We start from the raw sequence: 14,956 nt of genomic DNA on the forward strand, positions 1-14,956 counted from the left end.
ATGTGCCGAGTAGTACCATTGCGTACAAGTCGTTGTTTCATTGCTGTTGTTTCTGTCGTTCCTGTTTTTGTTGTTTTCGTTGCCGTACTTGTTGCTGTTTTTGTCGTTTCTGTCTTTGGTGTTGGCACTGTCGTTGTTCCTGAATTTGTTGTTTTCGTTGCCGTTCGTGTTGCTGTTTTTGTCGTTTCTGTCTTTGGTATTGTCGCTATCTTTGTTCCTGACTTTGTTGTTTTCGTTGCCGTTCTTGTTGTTTCTGTCTCTGTCGTTGTCGCTATCTTTGTGCCTGACTTTGTTGTTTGTCTTGTCACGCTTCATGTTGCTTTTGTTCTTTCTGTTGTCGTTCTCGTTTCTGCTGTGCTTCTTGCTATTGTTGTTGGTCTTGTCGCGCTTCATGTTGCTTTTGTTCTTGCTGTTGTTTGTCCCGTTTCTGCTGTGCTTCTTTTGACTTTTGTTTTTCTTGTTATACTTTATTCGTGTCCCGAGTGGATAATTTGAGTCATTGAGCATTTCGTCTCGAGAGTGGTGCGAATGATCTGATGTTGCATCGGTGCAGGTGACATCAATCATTTGTGGAGAATTGGATTCCTCATCTTTGCTTTTGTTGTGCTCCTCTTCCGGAGTCAAATTCTTCTCGATTTCGTTTGACGCGGTGTCTCTGGATTCTTGGCGCTCCTCTTCTGGAGTCAAAACCTCCATGATTACAATTGACATGATGTCTGTGGACTCCTGGCGCTCCTCTTCTGGAGTCCAAATCTGCATGATTTCAGTTGACGTGGTGTCTGTGGACTCCTGGCGCTCCTCTTCTGGAGTCCAAATCTGCATGATTTCAGTTGACGTGGTGTCTCCGGACTCTTGGTGCTCCGCTTCTGGAGTTGAAATCTTCATGATTTCCGTTGATGTTATCTCACTGGACTCCAGGTGCTCCTCTTCTGGAGTCAAAATCTGCATGGTTTCTTCTGGCTTGGTCTCTCTGGACTCCAGGTGCTCCTCTTCTGGAGTCAGAATCTGCATGGTTTCTTTTGGCTTGGTCTCTCTGGACTCCAGGTGCACCTCTTCTGGAGTCAAAATCTGCATGTTTTCTTTCGGCATCGTCGCTCTGGACTGTTGGGTGGCCCGACTCTGTGCTTCTGTACAGACAAGCTGAGAACTGTCAGTCTCGCTGTGATCCTGTACGTCGAGTGCGATCACCTTGTTACTGTTCTCGCTCTGTGCGTCGGTACAGACAAGCTGAGAACTGTCAGTCTCGCTGTGATCCTGTACGTCGAGTGTGATCACCTTGTCACTGTCTTCGCATGCAGTGGGTAGAGGTGCATTGTCTTCTTCTTGTTCATGTGAGCTTGTTAGACTTTCATAGTCTGCTTGTGTTTGCTCAGATACTGCGGGTTTACCTGCATGGTCTTGTTCATGCATGGTGTTCGCCAGGGAGTGTTTGCTTGCATCCCTTTTGGAGTCTTTCATTACTCGCACTGTGGAGCCTGTCATCGCTCGTTCTGTGGAGTCTTCCTGTGCTCTCTGTGTGGCGTCGTCTTCGTCTTGGGTAATGCTGTCATCCAATGTATCGACGAGCTGCCATGGCCTCATGGTGTTGGATTCATCCACCATGAGTAGAGTCGTGTTGAGCTTTGCAACGGTGTCGCTGATGCTGTGATCAGCATGTCCAAATAACTCCTCCATGTCTGAGTAGTATTCCTTGATAAACAAATCATCCTGGTTGGATTCTTCTACCACGAGTTGATTCGTGTTGAACTTTGCGACCGTGTCGCTGATGCTGTGAGAAGCATATCCGACTGACTCAGCTGTGTCTGAGTAGTATTCTTCGAAAAACAAATCATCTTTTGTTGTTTCGGAATTCTTTTTGTTCTCTTCACTTTGGGTGGTGCAGACTGCTTTTTTCAGGGTGTTGTGCAAGTTGTTTTTAACTGTTGGTATAAGTTCAGGCGTTTTTCTGTGTTCTGAGGCAAGAAAATTTGTGTTTACCACTTTAAGTGTCTTATTTTCAATTTTCGGGCATTTCCCTTTTAAGTGGGCGTGGTCGGGATGCTCAGACGTCATGACGTCACGCGCAGGAATGCATTGCGCATGCGCAAATCGGCCTTCCTCCTTCACTGTGCGGTTTTGTTTCCATTGCGCATGCGCATTACGATCCGCGACCAAAACTTCTTTTGACTGCGCATGCGCGGCTTGCGCATGCGCATCACGATCGGCACCGCGATCTTTTTTAAACTGCGCATGCGCGGCTTCCGGTTCCGGCGCATGCGCAGATGCAATTTGTAGTTCTTTGCTTACCGGAGACTGCAAAATGTGCTCCGACGCCATTTTTTGCCGTTTTTCGCGGATTTCAGCGATTTTTCTGTCCCACCAGGACCGGTCTTCCAAAATTCGTAAGTTATCTTCTCTTCCCGATTTGGACAGGGTTTCAGCGTTTTGGCTTTGTGAGAAATTCTTTTTATTTCTTCTTTTTGATCTGTACTTTTCATTCGCGATTTCTTGCTCTTTTCGTGATTTTTTAAGTTTTGCATCACTCAGTCTCTGTGCAGTTTGGACTCTGAGTATGTCTTGCTGTTCAAATTTCTCACAGTACTCTTCAAATTTGTTTAGTAACGTTTGTAAGCTGTTTCTGTCTTCACCTTTTGAGTATTTAAATCCATTATAAACTTTCCTAGCTTCATGTCCTTCGATGAGGATTGCTATTTTAATTTCATCTGAGGCTGCTGCTGCATCATATGCTATGATACTAATATCAAACATTTGTTTAAACCTTTCCCAGACACTTCTTACTTTTCCAGTCGTGTCCAGGTGAAGTGGGTATCCAAGGCACTTCCTCGCATTAGCGATGTCTTCCTGAGTCAAATGTCCAGTAGGAGATTTCCATGCCATTTTGAGCTTTCTGTATCTGCCACTGAGTTGTCCTGTAGTAAGCGTCTGAAGCCACTCCTGGGTACCATGTGTTGTTACTCGTGTCTTAATAAAGCTCGTAGTCTCAAATGTGGAGAAGATGCTTTATTGTGAGTTCGTTCTCTCTTCAGAGCTGTTTCCTAAGGTTACCTTCAGCGTTCCTAGCTGGCGTGTGTGTTGTGTATCTGTGTTGCTCCAAGTTCTGCCCTCAGTGAAGTGTGTCCTCACTTCCTGTCCCCGTCTATTTATATGGCTCTCCCGTGCCCCCTCTAGTGTTTGCTCAGTTGTGTTGCATCTAGTTAACTTGTGATCACCACAGTGAGGGTGGTGTTGGGGTGAGGGTGGTGTTGAGGTGAGGGTTGTGTGGGAGTGAGGGTGGTGTGGTGGTGAGGGTGGTGTTGGGGTGAGGGTGGTGTTGGGGTGAGGGTGGTGTGGGGTTGAGGGTGGTGTTGGGGTGAGGGTGGTGTGGGGTGAGGGTGGTGTTAGGGTGAGGGTGGTGTGGGAGTGAGGGTGGTGTTGAGGTGAGGGTGGTGTGGGAGTGAGGGTGGTGTTGAGGTGAGGGTTGTGTGGGAGTGAGGGTGGTGTGGTGGTGAGGGTGGTGTTGGGGTAAGGGTGGTGTGGGGGTGAGGGTGGTGTTGGGGTGAGTGAGTGCCCCAAAGTGTTGAAACAGAAAATAACCTAGACACCGATGCGGGGTTTGGGTAGCAGACAACACATCCCTGGCCATACAAGCGGTGGTAGATCTGGTAGAAGAGATTCATACTGCCCAGGTTTCCCTCATTCTGGGTCCTAATTGAATTAAGTATATCTCCTGATAACCTACGTTCTAGTTGTACCTCCCTTCTCACATGCTCCGTCCTCTCTCTAGTCCCCTTCTCTCTCTCACTACCTCTTCCTACCCTCTCCGCAAGGTCTGACTTTACCTTTATGGCACCAATCTTAACACATCCAAAGTCAAATTTACATGTACTGCAAAAACAAGGCAATGTCCATGCAATGTTCCCTTCCCATCGCCGGGACCGGTGCAATTGCTTCATGAGTCCTGCATTGTCCATTAACCTGATGACCTTCCATGAGTCGATACCGTATCCTCGTATATGGGGGCAGCGAAGAACGTCCGTAAGTGAAATGTCCTTGTAGTTTGGTTGGAGTTACAGATGTAGATGATATTTCCCTTTTCCATTTCCGCCGCCGACGTCACTCCAAGTGAGGCAAGGCCGAAGATTACACAGGCGGTGCGTAGCCACCCCATCATGCTCCACATCTGTAAAACAGCGCTGGGGAAGGGAGGCAGGTTAGTGACCGACCTTTTTACAGTGGTGGAGGTGGACCCAAGCACTCAGCCCCTCCACTTTAACTGCAGTGGGGTGGTAAGGAGAACTTGGAAGAGCCCCTCCCATCGTGGCTCCGACCCTTTCCAAGTCCAATTTTTGACCATGACATAACTACCAGGCTGCACTGAAAGCGACTGCACTGGGGACGGTGACGGGTGAGCCGCGTGGACCTGGCCATGGAGTTCCTTGAGGACCTTAGTGAGGGCTAGAACATAGGTAGTCATTTCTTCAGTCATATGGTGAAACTGAACCAGTCTGGGAACATGCAGGTTCCAGGGAGTTCTAAGGGGCCTGCCATAAAGGATCTCGGCAGGAGAGAGCTGGGCCGGTCCCACAGGTGTAACCCGCAGCTGGAAGAGGGCAACGGGGAGCAACTTAAGCCATGTCAGTCCCGTATCTGCTCGTAATTTAGCCAATTTAGTTTTGAGGGTCTGACTGTGTCTCTCAACCAACCCGGCCACCTGCGGTCTGTAGCACAGTGTAGCTGCTGGCGTATGCCCAACTGGGAGCAGAATTCCTTGTTAATCTGTCCAATAAAATGAGGCGTGTTATCAGAACTTAACTGAGCTGGTATGCTGTACCGGGGAATGATTTCCTGCATCAGAACTTTAACCACAGTAGCAGGTTTATTATCGATAGTCGGATACCCCTCAACCCATCTGCTGAACACATCCACAATGACCAAAACATATTTATAACATTGACACCTTTCCAACTCAATGTAATCCATTTGGAGCGTCTCAAAGGGACCACTGGCAAAGGGGTTTGCCCCACCCCACAAGGGATACCTTTGCCGGTGTTATATTGCTGACAAATCAAACACCGATTACTGATACTCTGGGCCAGCCCCTGCATTTTAGGGTGCCACCAAGTGTCCAGTAACAAATCACTAGTCCCCCGAGCCCCACAATGAGTTGCAAAGTGTACACATTCGATGACCCATAAAGCTGGTACATCAGACATACAAGTCTGATGTGCTGACGTGGTCCATAAAGAAGAAATAGAATCATATGTACAACCTAACCATTTCCACATTTGTTTATCACTCTCAGGAGCGTCCTCCTGTAACCTTATGACGTCTTGGATGGTTGGCATTGGGTTGTCAGAGGCAGACCTATTTACTGCAGAACGTTTAGTCTGACTCAATATTTTAGGCACCATCACGTGCTGAGTTTGCGCGCTGTCCGCACTGCACAATCTGCTCGTTCATTACCAATGTCAACTGGGGTCTTACCGTTTGTATGGGCAGCGCATTTAATGATGGAAATCTGCGCGGGCATAAGAAGGGCCTGCAGTAGGTCATTAACTAAACCCCGGTGGGATATCTCCGTGCCGGTCGAGGTAAAGAATCCCCTATTCTTCCAGAGTTGTCCGAAGTCATGAACTACCCCGAAGGCGTATTGTGAGTCAGTATAAACATTTACCCTGCGATCTGCCCCAAGTATACATGCACGGGTAAGGGCAAAACGTTCGGCTTGTTGGGCTGAATAAGGGGTCTGAAAAGCGGCCGCTTCTAGGGTCAGGCCATTCTGATCCACGATTGCGTAACCAGACAGTCTCCGGCCAGTGGGGCTTATTAATGCACTGCCATCAACATACATAATCATGTCAGGTTGATCTAACGGAATATCGCTCAGATCTTCCCTTATTGTGGTAGTTTCCTGAATCAAGGCTAGACAGTCGTGGCCAGGTGCGTCTTCATGGTCGGGGGGACCGCTAAGAAAACAGGCTGGATTGATAGTGGTACAATATTTAAATGTCAGACGTGGATTGTTTAAAAGGTATATTTCATACCTATTCTGACGAGCTGCGTTAAGATGCTGAGTCTGCAGTTGCCCCAGTTGTGCGATGACCGAGTGGGAGCTATACACCGTAATGTCCTGTTGGAGAGTTATATTGGCAGCAGCCTGCAAACTATTGTATATCGCTGCCAGGATCTGGGTGCAAACAGGGTGGCCCAACGCCACTGGATCAAGTTTGGAAGAGTAATATGCCACGGGCCGGTGCTTATCCCCATGTTGCTGGGTTAGTACCGCTGTTAAACACCCTTCCAGAACAGTACAGTATATCTGGAACGGTCGGTCGTACAGGGGCCTACCGAGGGCTGGTGCTTGTAACAAGGCCTGCTGCAGAAACGGAAGGCTTTGAGTGCCTCGGTGGTGAGAGTACAATTCCCCCCTTCGCTAGTGTAAGGCGTCAGCAGCTTTGTATAGACAACGATGTTTGGTATCCACTGCCTACAATAATTCACCATACCCAGCCAATGACGGACCTCCTTGGCTGTGGTAGGGGCGGGGAATTGGCATATGGGTTCAATCCTACTGGGTTTGAGACTTCTTTCTGTGGCTGTAAGTAAAACTAAGAACTTGACCTTTGTCTGAGCCACCAGGTCCTTTGATTGTGAAACAACGTAACCCAACGAGGATAGGTGGTTTAATAACTGGATCACATCATCCCTGTTACTGGGCTCGTCGGGACTCGCTACCAATTGGTCATCACCATACTGCACTAGAGTGGAACCATTCTCCAATGTCAAAGCCTGGAGTTGGGTCTGCAGACATCTGGAGAAGAGCGTAGGTGAGTTGACGAACCCCTGAGGCAGTCGGGTCCAGGTATACTGCTGTCCATTGTAAGTGAAGGCAAACAAATATTGGCTTTCAGATGCGAGCGGAAGGGCAAAGAAAGCGTGCTGGAGGTCAACTACGGCGAAGACCCAGGCTCGAGCTGGAATTTGAGCCAGTATGTGGGCGGGATTAGGGACGAGAGCATGTAACGGCTGCGCGATGGAATTGATTGAACGTAAATCCTGTACTGACCGGTACTGGTCCGGTTTGCCTGGTTTGGGCACCGCAAGTATGGGGGTGTTACATTCTGATTGGCAAGGTACCAGAATACCCTGTTGCAACAGTTCTCGGGTTAATTTGTCTATAGACGGGGCAGCTTGGGGTTTCAGGGAGTATTGCCGAATGGAAGGCAGCGTTACATGGTCCTTAATCGTTACCTTAGTGGGTGTAACATTTGTCTGTCCCACTTGTGATGGGTATTCTGCCCAGATCTGTGGGTTGACATATTCCAAAACGTCACGTCCCATGTGATGCTGAAGTCGAGTGTTAATCCTTTCAGGGACATCAAAATATTTTATGGAAGTGCCGTCTGGCATGACTTGAAGTGCGTACTCTGTTGGATCTGAATGATCCACTGCCCTCCTTACCATAGGCCCCAGATCCTTGGCATGGTACTGGTCGTGGACTTGACGTGTAATATGAGGACCTACTGAAGCTGACTGTGGCCATAAATGTGGTGGTATTGTAACAAAATCGGCTGTACCTTCTTTTCCCGTGACTATGGCTGTAATCTTGACTGGCCATTCGGTCCCAATTAACGGCCGGTTTTTGTCCTCCAACTCCCTGTTCTGTCCGGTTCTGTCATCGGCCAGGGTAACATGGTACAGTGAATGTTCAATGTCAAATGTCCACCACTGGGGTATGATAGAAATATAGCACTGTTGTCTCATCCTCCATGATTGAACCGTTACCCCTTCGTCTCCGCACTCTAGCTGTAGCTGGAAGATACACAGTAAATCTCTGGCCAACAAGTTACAGTCCAATCCAGTAGTCACCACAAACTGATGATCTGTAGACTTATTCCCATAAGTGACTGTCACAGGTTCAGAAATAGGATACTCACACACCTGTCCTTGGAACCCCGACAAATGCTGGGTGTGGTCGGGTAGTGGTAGTTGAAGTTCTGATTGCATCGAAGACATGGCTGCTCCAGTGTCGATTACAAATGGGTAATGTTGATCTCCGATCTGCAGAGAGATAATAGGTTCTCTGTCCGATTGGAGAGTCCTTTTGACTAAATTAGCTAGTCAATCTTGTGTTGGGAAAGGGTTTGCCTGGGAGAAGTCGGTGTACCTCGTCTGTCCTCCCTTCGGTGGGTACCCCCTCCTTTGGGTCGGGTAGTCTCCTTCTGCTGCCCGTCTTTTAAAGGGGCATTCCTGATGCCAGTGATCTGTACGGCCGCAATTAAAACATGCATTGATCCCTCTATATCTGCCCCGTCCTCTTTTCCCAGTAGACCAAGGCCCCTCAGATGGGGCGGCAGTTGTAAAGCTGTTGGTGCATACGGTGGGCCATAAAGAGGGGCTGAGGGTCCATTTGGGTGGGTTTGATATCCTCCCCCATGTTGATCCATCCACCCAAGGTCACAATATTGGGGTTCCAGCTGGTAAGCCACTGTATCTGCCGCAGCTGGCCGGTGACCGTCTGGAGAAACCCCAGGTTTTCGGCACCAAATGACAGTATTAAATTCTTTACCCATCAGTCTGGCCTCAATAAAACTCGAGATGGATTTGTAGATATAGTATTATTTATTTTTAACCAACTTGCTGAGTCGCTCCACAGAGGTTCAGAACACACAGGCAGTCTTCTGAAGCTCCAGAACTGAATGAAATCGGAGACAAAGAAATCTCTGCAAATATCATTCAAATGGCATCAAGTTTCACATACAAGATTCCCATAGGTCATCCTATACACCTCCTGACCTGGCCATATATCCTGATTGGCTCACTTCGCATTCCTCAACCCTGTGCCTCTTGTTACCCAGCATCCTTTTCCCCATCCTCCACAAGGCGCCCCTCCCCCCTTCCTGGCCATGCTTTCTGAATCCATTTGTCCTTTGTTTGTGAACTCACTACTATCAGACTGGCTCACATCTACATTATTGTAACTAATATTTTAACAAACTATTTTATATCACATTCGTTTGTTCAATTCCTCACCTTGACAGGCGGGATTGCAGCCAGATTGGTGGGCTCATGGAGCGAGGTGTCCGGAGAAGGCATAACGACAGCTGGAAAAGTGAGATTTGGTGGTGGGCAGGCAAGTTTACGCAGTGCCCTTCTGTTGCGCCTGACAATGGAGCCATCAGCCATGCAAACCACAAACGACCTGGGAGCAGCCTGTCGAACAACAACAGCTGGAGCTGACCAGCCTCCATCAGGTAACTTGATGCGAACACCATCTTCCAGAGAGAGCACAGGCAGTTCAGTAGCATGAGCATCGTACGTCAGCTTTTGCCGGTTTCTGAGTTCCTGCATCTTTTGCAGCACTGGGAGGTCATCAACATAGACCCACACACCCGCTGGAGACATACAGAGACAGGACAGAGGGGTTGCCCTGTACGCCAACAGTGCAAGGTTAAAGACAGAAGCTGAGTCCGCTGTCTTGCAGAGCAATTGCTTCGCGATACAGACCCCTTTTTCGACCTTCCCAATAGATTGCGGGTAATGCAGGCTGGAGGTAATGTGCTTGAATTGATACAGCTTTGCGAAGTTAGACCACTCTTGGCTGTGGAAGCAGGGACACTTGTCGCTCATGACCGTGAGCGGAATACCATGCCTGGCAAATGTCTCATTGCAGGCCTTGATGACTGTCCATGAAATGAAAACGAAAATTGAAAATCGCTTATTGTCACGAGTAGGCTTCAATGAAGTTACTGTGAAAAGCCCCTAGTCGCCACATTCCGGCGCCTGTTCGGGGAGCCTGGTACGGGAATTGAACCATGCTGCTGGCCTGCCTTGGTCTGCTTTAAAAGCCAGCGATTTAGCCCAGTGTGCTAAACCAGCCCCTTCATGTGTGGTCGGACAGTTTCATCACTTCCGGGTAGTCTGAAAAGTAATCGATGATGAGCACATAGTCACGCCCATTGGCGTGAAAAAGGTCGATTCTCACCTTAGACCTCGGAGAGGTCACGATCTTGTGTTGCTGGAGTGTTTCTTTGGCCTGAGCAGGCTGGAAACGTTGGCAGGTTGCACAATTGAGGACCGTGTTGGAAATGTCCTGGTTGATTCCAGGCCAATAGACAGACTGCCGGGCCCCACGCCTGCATTTCTCGACACCGAGGAGTCCCTTGTGCATCTGTTTGAGTACTAAGCTCTGAAGGCTGCGAGGAATAACGACGCGATCGAGCTTGAGGAGGATCCCCTCGACAACTATTAGGTCGTCCTTGACATTAAAGAACTGAGGGCATTGCTCTTTCTGCCAGCCATTTGCAAGGTGATGCATGACCCGTTGCAGAAGAAGGTCCTTGGCAGTCTCTTCTCGAATGTTGACCATTCGTTTGTTTGAGGCCGGGAGGTTGCTGACACACAGTTGCACCTGTGCCTCAATTTGGCGGATTAAGTCAACCTGTTCACAGGGCGAGGTGATGGCACGCGACAGGGTGTCCGCAATGATTAGTTCTTTACCCGGTGTGTAAACCAGCTCAAAATCATACCCACGGAGATGAAGGAGAAGACGCTGAAGCCTGGACATCATGTCATTCAAGTCCTTGTGACTGATATGGACTAAGGGTCTGCGGTCAGTGACTAAGGGTCTGTGGTCAGTCTCTACTGTGAAGGTTGGTAGACCGTGGACGTAGTCATGGAACTTTAGGTTAGGTGGCCCAGGCACTCTTTTTCAATCTGAACATACCTCTGTTCAGTGGGAGTCATGGCCCTTGACGCATAAGCCACTGGAGCCCAGGATGAGGAGTCATCGCTCCAGAGGAGCACCGCTCCAATGCTGTCCTGGCTGGCGTCCGAGCAGATTTCTGTCTCCCTCTCCGGGTCAAAGCACGCTAGTACCAGAGCAGTGGTGAGCTTTGCCTTTAACTCGAGCCACTCTGCTTGATGTGTGGGTAGCCAGTGGACTTCTTCACCAGATGCCTGTGAGCCGTGGTGTGTGATGCAAGGTTGGGAATGAACTTTCCCAAAAAGTTAACCATACCGAGGAAGCGTAGTACCGCCTTTTTGTCTTCCGGGGTCTTCATGGTGTTGATGGCCTTGACTTTGTCCCAGTCTGGTTGCATACCATGCTGGGATATTAAATCGCCCAAAATCTTGATGGTTGACATGCCAAAGGAGCACTTGGCCTTGTTCAACTTGAGGCTGTTTGCATGGATGCGTTGAAAGACCTCTTTGAGACGAGATGTGTGTTCCTCTGGGGTCGTGGACCATATGATTAAGTCATCAGCGTAGAACCGCACACCCTCAGTGCCCTCTAGCATCTGTTCCATGATCCTGTGGAAGATTTCAGAAGCTGAAACAATACCAAACGGCATGCGGTTGTAACAGTACCTTGCGAAAGGTGTATTAAACGTGCAGAGCTTCCTGCTGGACTCGTCCAGTTGTATCTGCCAGAAAGCACGCAATGCATCTAGTTTCGTGAAGAATTTGGCGCGTGCCATCTCACTGGTTAGCTCCTCCTGCTTCGGAATCGGGTGGCATCCCCGCATGATGTTCCGATTGAGATCCTTGGGATCTATACATATGCGCAACACTCCTGAGGGCTTCTTCACACAGACCATCGAGCTGACCCAGTCAGTTGGTTTCGTCACTTTAGAGATTATACCCTAGTCTTGGAGTCCCTATAGCTGCGTCTTTAAACATTCCTTCAGAGGAGCCGGCACCCGGCGGGGTGCATGGATCACAGGCGTGGCATCAGGCCTGAGTAAGCTTTTGTAGTGGTACGGCAGCGTAACCATTCGACTAAACACATTCGGGTATTGTGTCAGGATTTCGTCAATGTCAGCCTGCAGATTCACATTGGCAGAGGACGTGGCGTGGATGTGCTGGATGAGATTGAGTAGCTTGCATGCATGGGCACCAAGCAGGGAAGCCTTGGCAGGCTTGATGATTTCGAATCGCAGTGTGGCAGTCATGGTCTTGTTGGAGACATGCAGGTGACAAGAGCCTAATGCAGTAATGGCATTGCCATTATAATCAAGAAGCTGGCAGGCCGGTGGAAGAATTTTTGATCGCCTTTTGATGCGATCAAGATCTGCTTGTGATATGAGATTGGCTGAAACACCAGTGTCCAGCTTGAACCGGACGCTGCATTGGTTAACGTGAATGACAGCACGTCATTCGTCCGCAGAATCCACGTTGAGGATAGATAGGCATGTGGCTGTGTTTGAGGAGGCATGTTCACATGTAGTGATGAAGCCCACACGATATGGAGACTCCAGGCAGTCGTCCTCTGGATCTGTGGTGCGACCAGGATCAGAATCCCGCACCCCTTGCTGCACACATCTAACCCGTTTGCGCTGGAACTGGGATCTTCGAGCCACAACCGGTGGTGCAGACCTGCACAAGGCTGCATCAGGTGCAGGTTTCCCATAATTTAAACATTGCCTGCCTCTTGCAGGGCATTGCCGTTTTAAGTGGGCGTGCCACAGTTTGGCATGTCATGACGTTGACATCATCACGCTCCGTGTGTCGTCGCACATGCGCAGTGCGGTCAACCGCTGTACGCGCCGGCGCAGTGTGGCCTGCAGCCTCTTCGTTCTCCCATCCGTGGTGCGCATGCGTGGGACTTGGGAAAAGCGCACAAAATGGCCGCCTTCATCGATGCTAAGGCGCCACTTCCGGGCGAAGGCCTGTACACTCTCTGCCTTGTGGGAGGCAAGTTGGTCCTGTCCTGCCGATTTAAGGTGGGAATACCGACTTTTCGTCTGTTCATGTACTTTACACGTCTCAATAGCAACTGGCAGGGTCACTTTTTTTATTTTTAGGAGCTGGTCCCGCAGGGCGTCAGAGTGGACGCCAAACACGATCTGATCCCTGATGAGGGGATCAGCGTTGTCACCATAGTTGCAGGACTGGGCTAATATACGGAGATGGGTTAGAAAGGATTGGAAAGGCTCATCCTTACCCTGAAGGCGTTGCTGGAAGTCATAGCGCTCAAAGCTCTCGTTCGTTTCGACTTCGCAGTGACTGTCGAATTTGGCTAGGACGGTCTGGAACTTGGTCCTGTCCTCACCGTCGGCAAAAGTGAGTGAGTTGATGATTTGGATAGCTTGGTCACCCACAGTCGATAGGAGCAGCGTGATCTTTCTGGCATCGGACGCATCCTCGAGGTCCGAGGCCTCAATATAGAGACTGAGCTTGAAGACCCACCAGTTGGCATCAAGATTGCCGGAGATCCGAAGCTGTGGAGGGGCCTGGATCTTCTCCATGCCGCTGGAAGGCACTTGAATCACTCAAGGTAAATTACTTCAATGAAGTAGACACTCCTGGCATAATGTTGTATTATTAACCCTGGGGTAACACGGACTGCAACTGGATGCAGGTGTACTGGAAAGCAGACACCAAACTTAGACGTTGGTTCAGTACGATTTATTGAACTTCTGTAACAATACATACAGCTTGCTGTGGTTTGACACTCTACTACTCTAAGTGTGCTAACTCTAACTAACTAGACCAGGTAGCCACGTGTAGAAGGTGCTAACTAATATATACACCCTGACTGTCACTACAGTTGTCACCAGTAGAAAGAGGCGGAGTGCTGATGCCTCGAGTGTTTTATAGTTGGAAGCCCACCTCTAGTGTTCTGTCTAGTGATTGGTTGTGTTCTGTCCTGTGTGTTGATTGGCTAACCTGGGTGTCTATCACTGCCTGTCTTTACCACATGATGCGTATGAGTACATATTATGATAAACAGCATGATCAAATGGGAGCAATTATCAGGATTCTTGAAGAACCGCTGGGAAAATTGCCTGACAAGACGGCTTCCAGGGCGCACGAGAATGCAAAGGATAAGGCAGGATCTATGGGCACTCTCCAAGGTATCTCAAGGATTCTATTGATCGAAGCATAAGACACTATCACTCCCATCAAGCCGTCTCTCCGATGTCCAGGTGTTCCACAACCTAGACCAGAGTCAGCACCAACTGTCTGAAAGAGCAGATTACCTGGGACCACACTCCCGTGTAATCCCATGCATTGATCACGGCCAATCCATCTAAGATGCTCAAATTGGACACAAAGGGACAATTTAGCATGGCCAACACACCTAATCTGCTCATTTTAGCACTATGGGAAGAAACCGTAGCACTTGGAGGAAACCCACGCAGACACTAGGAGAAAGTGCAAACTCCACACAGTCACTCAAGGCCGGAATTGAAGCCTAACAGGTTTGGGGAATGGGGGCCGGGTGGGGTGTGCCTCTGAGCCCAGTCCTTGACGAAAGGTGGGAGGCGAGTTCCTGATTGGTAATCTTGATTTAGAGGCTGGGTATATCAGATTCATAAGTGTCACGGTGGCACAGTTGTTAGCACTGCTGCCTCACAGCACCAGGGACCCGGGTTCAATTCCGGCCTTGAGTGACTGTCTGTGTGGAGTTTGCACTTTCTCCTCATGCCTGTGTTGAGAAGGCATGTCATTGCTCAGTTTTGCTGGATTTAATCATAACTTTTGTCGATAATTTTTTTTTTAATTGAAAAGGAAGCTGTCGCATGGTCATTGGGAAAGGAGAGGGTGTGGGAATGGTAATTATTTCAGAGACCAGCATAGATATGATGGGCTGAACGATCTCTTTCTGTGCTATACAATTACCCCAGGGCCCCACCATTAACCATTCACCTGTGAATTCTATAAATCTTGATCTGCAGATTAAGAAAGCATCATCATTGTACAAGGAAGACTGTGCCAAGTATGTAAGATACCAACTCCCAGAAACTATTAACTAACAAATACAGATGTCAATAGATCTGTGTTTATGGCAACAACCAGCACCCAGCCTCAGGTAGCAATTAAAGAGGTCGGACAGTACCTCCTAGGAAAACAGATTCCTTGAGGTTATTGAAGAAAACAGATACTGTCTCATCAACAGTACTTAATACCTGATAGACAGGGATTAGGCTCACAGGGAACATGAACACAATCTAAATGTCAGAATATCATA

This window comes from Scyliorhinus canicula, chromosome 19, assembly GCF_902713615.1.
Source record: "Scyliorhinus canicula chromosome 19, sScyCan1.1, whole genome shotgun sequence".
Lineage (NCBI taxonomy): Eukaryota > Metazoa > Chordata > Chondrichthyes > Carcharhiniformes > Scyliorhinidae > Scyliorhinus > Scyliorhinus canicula.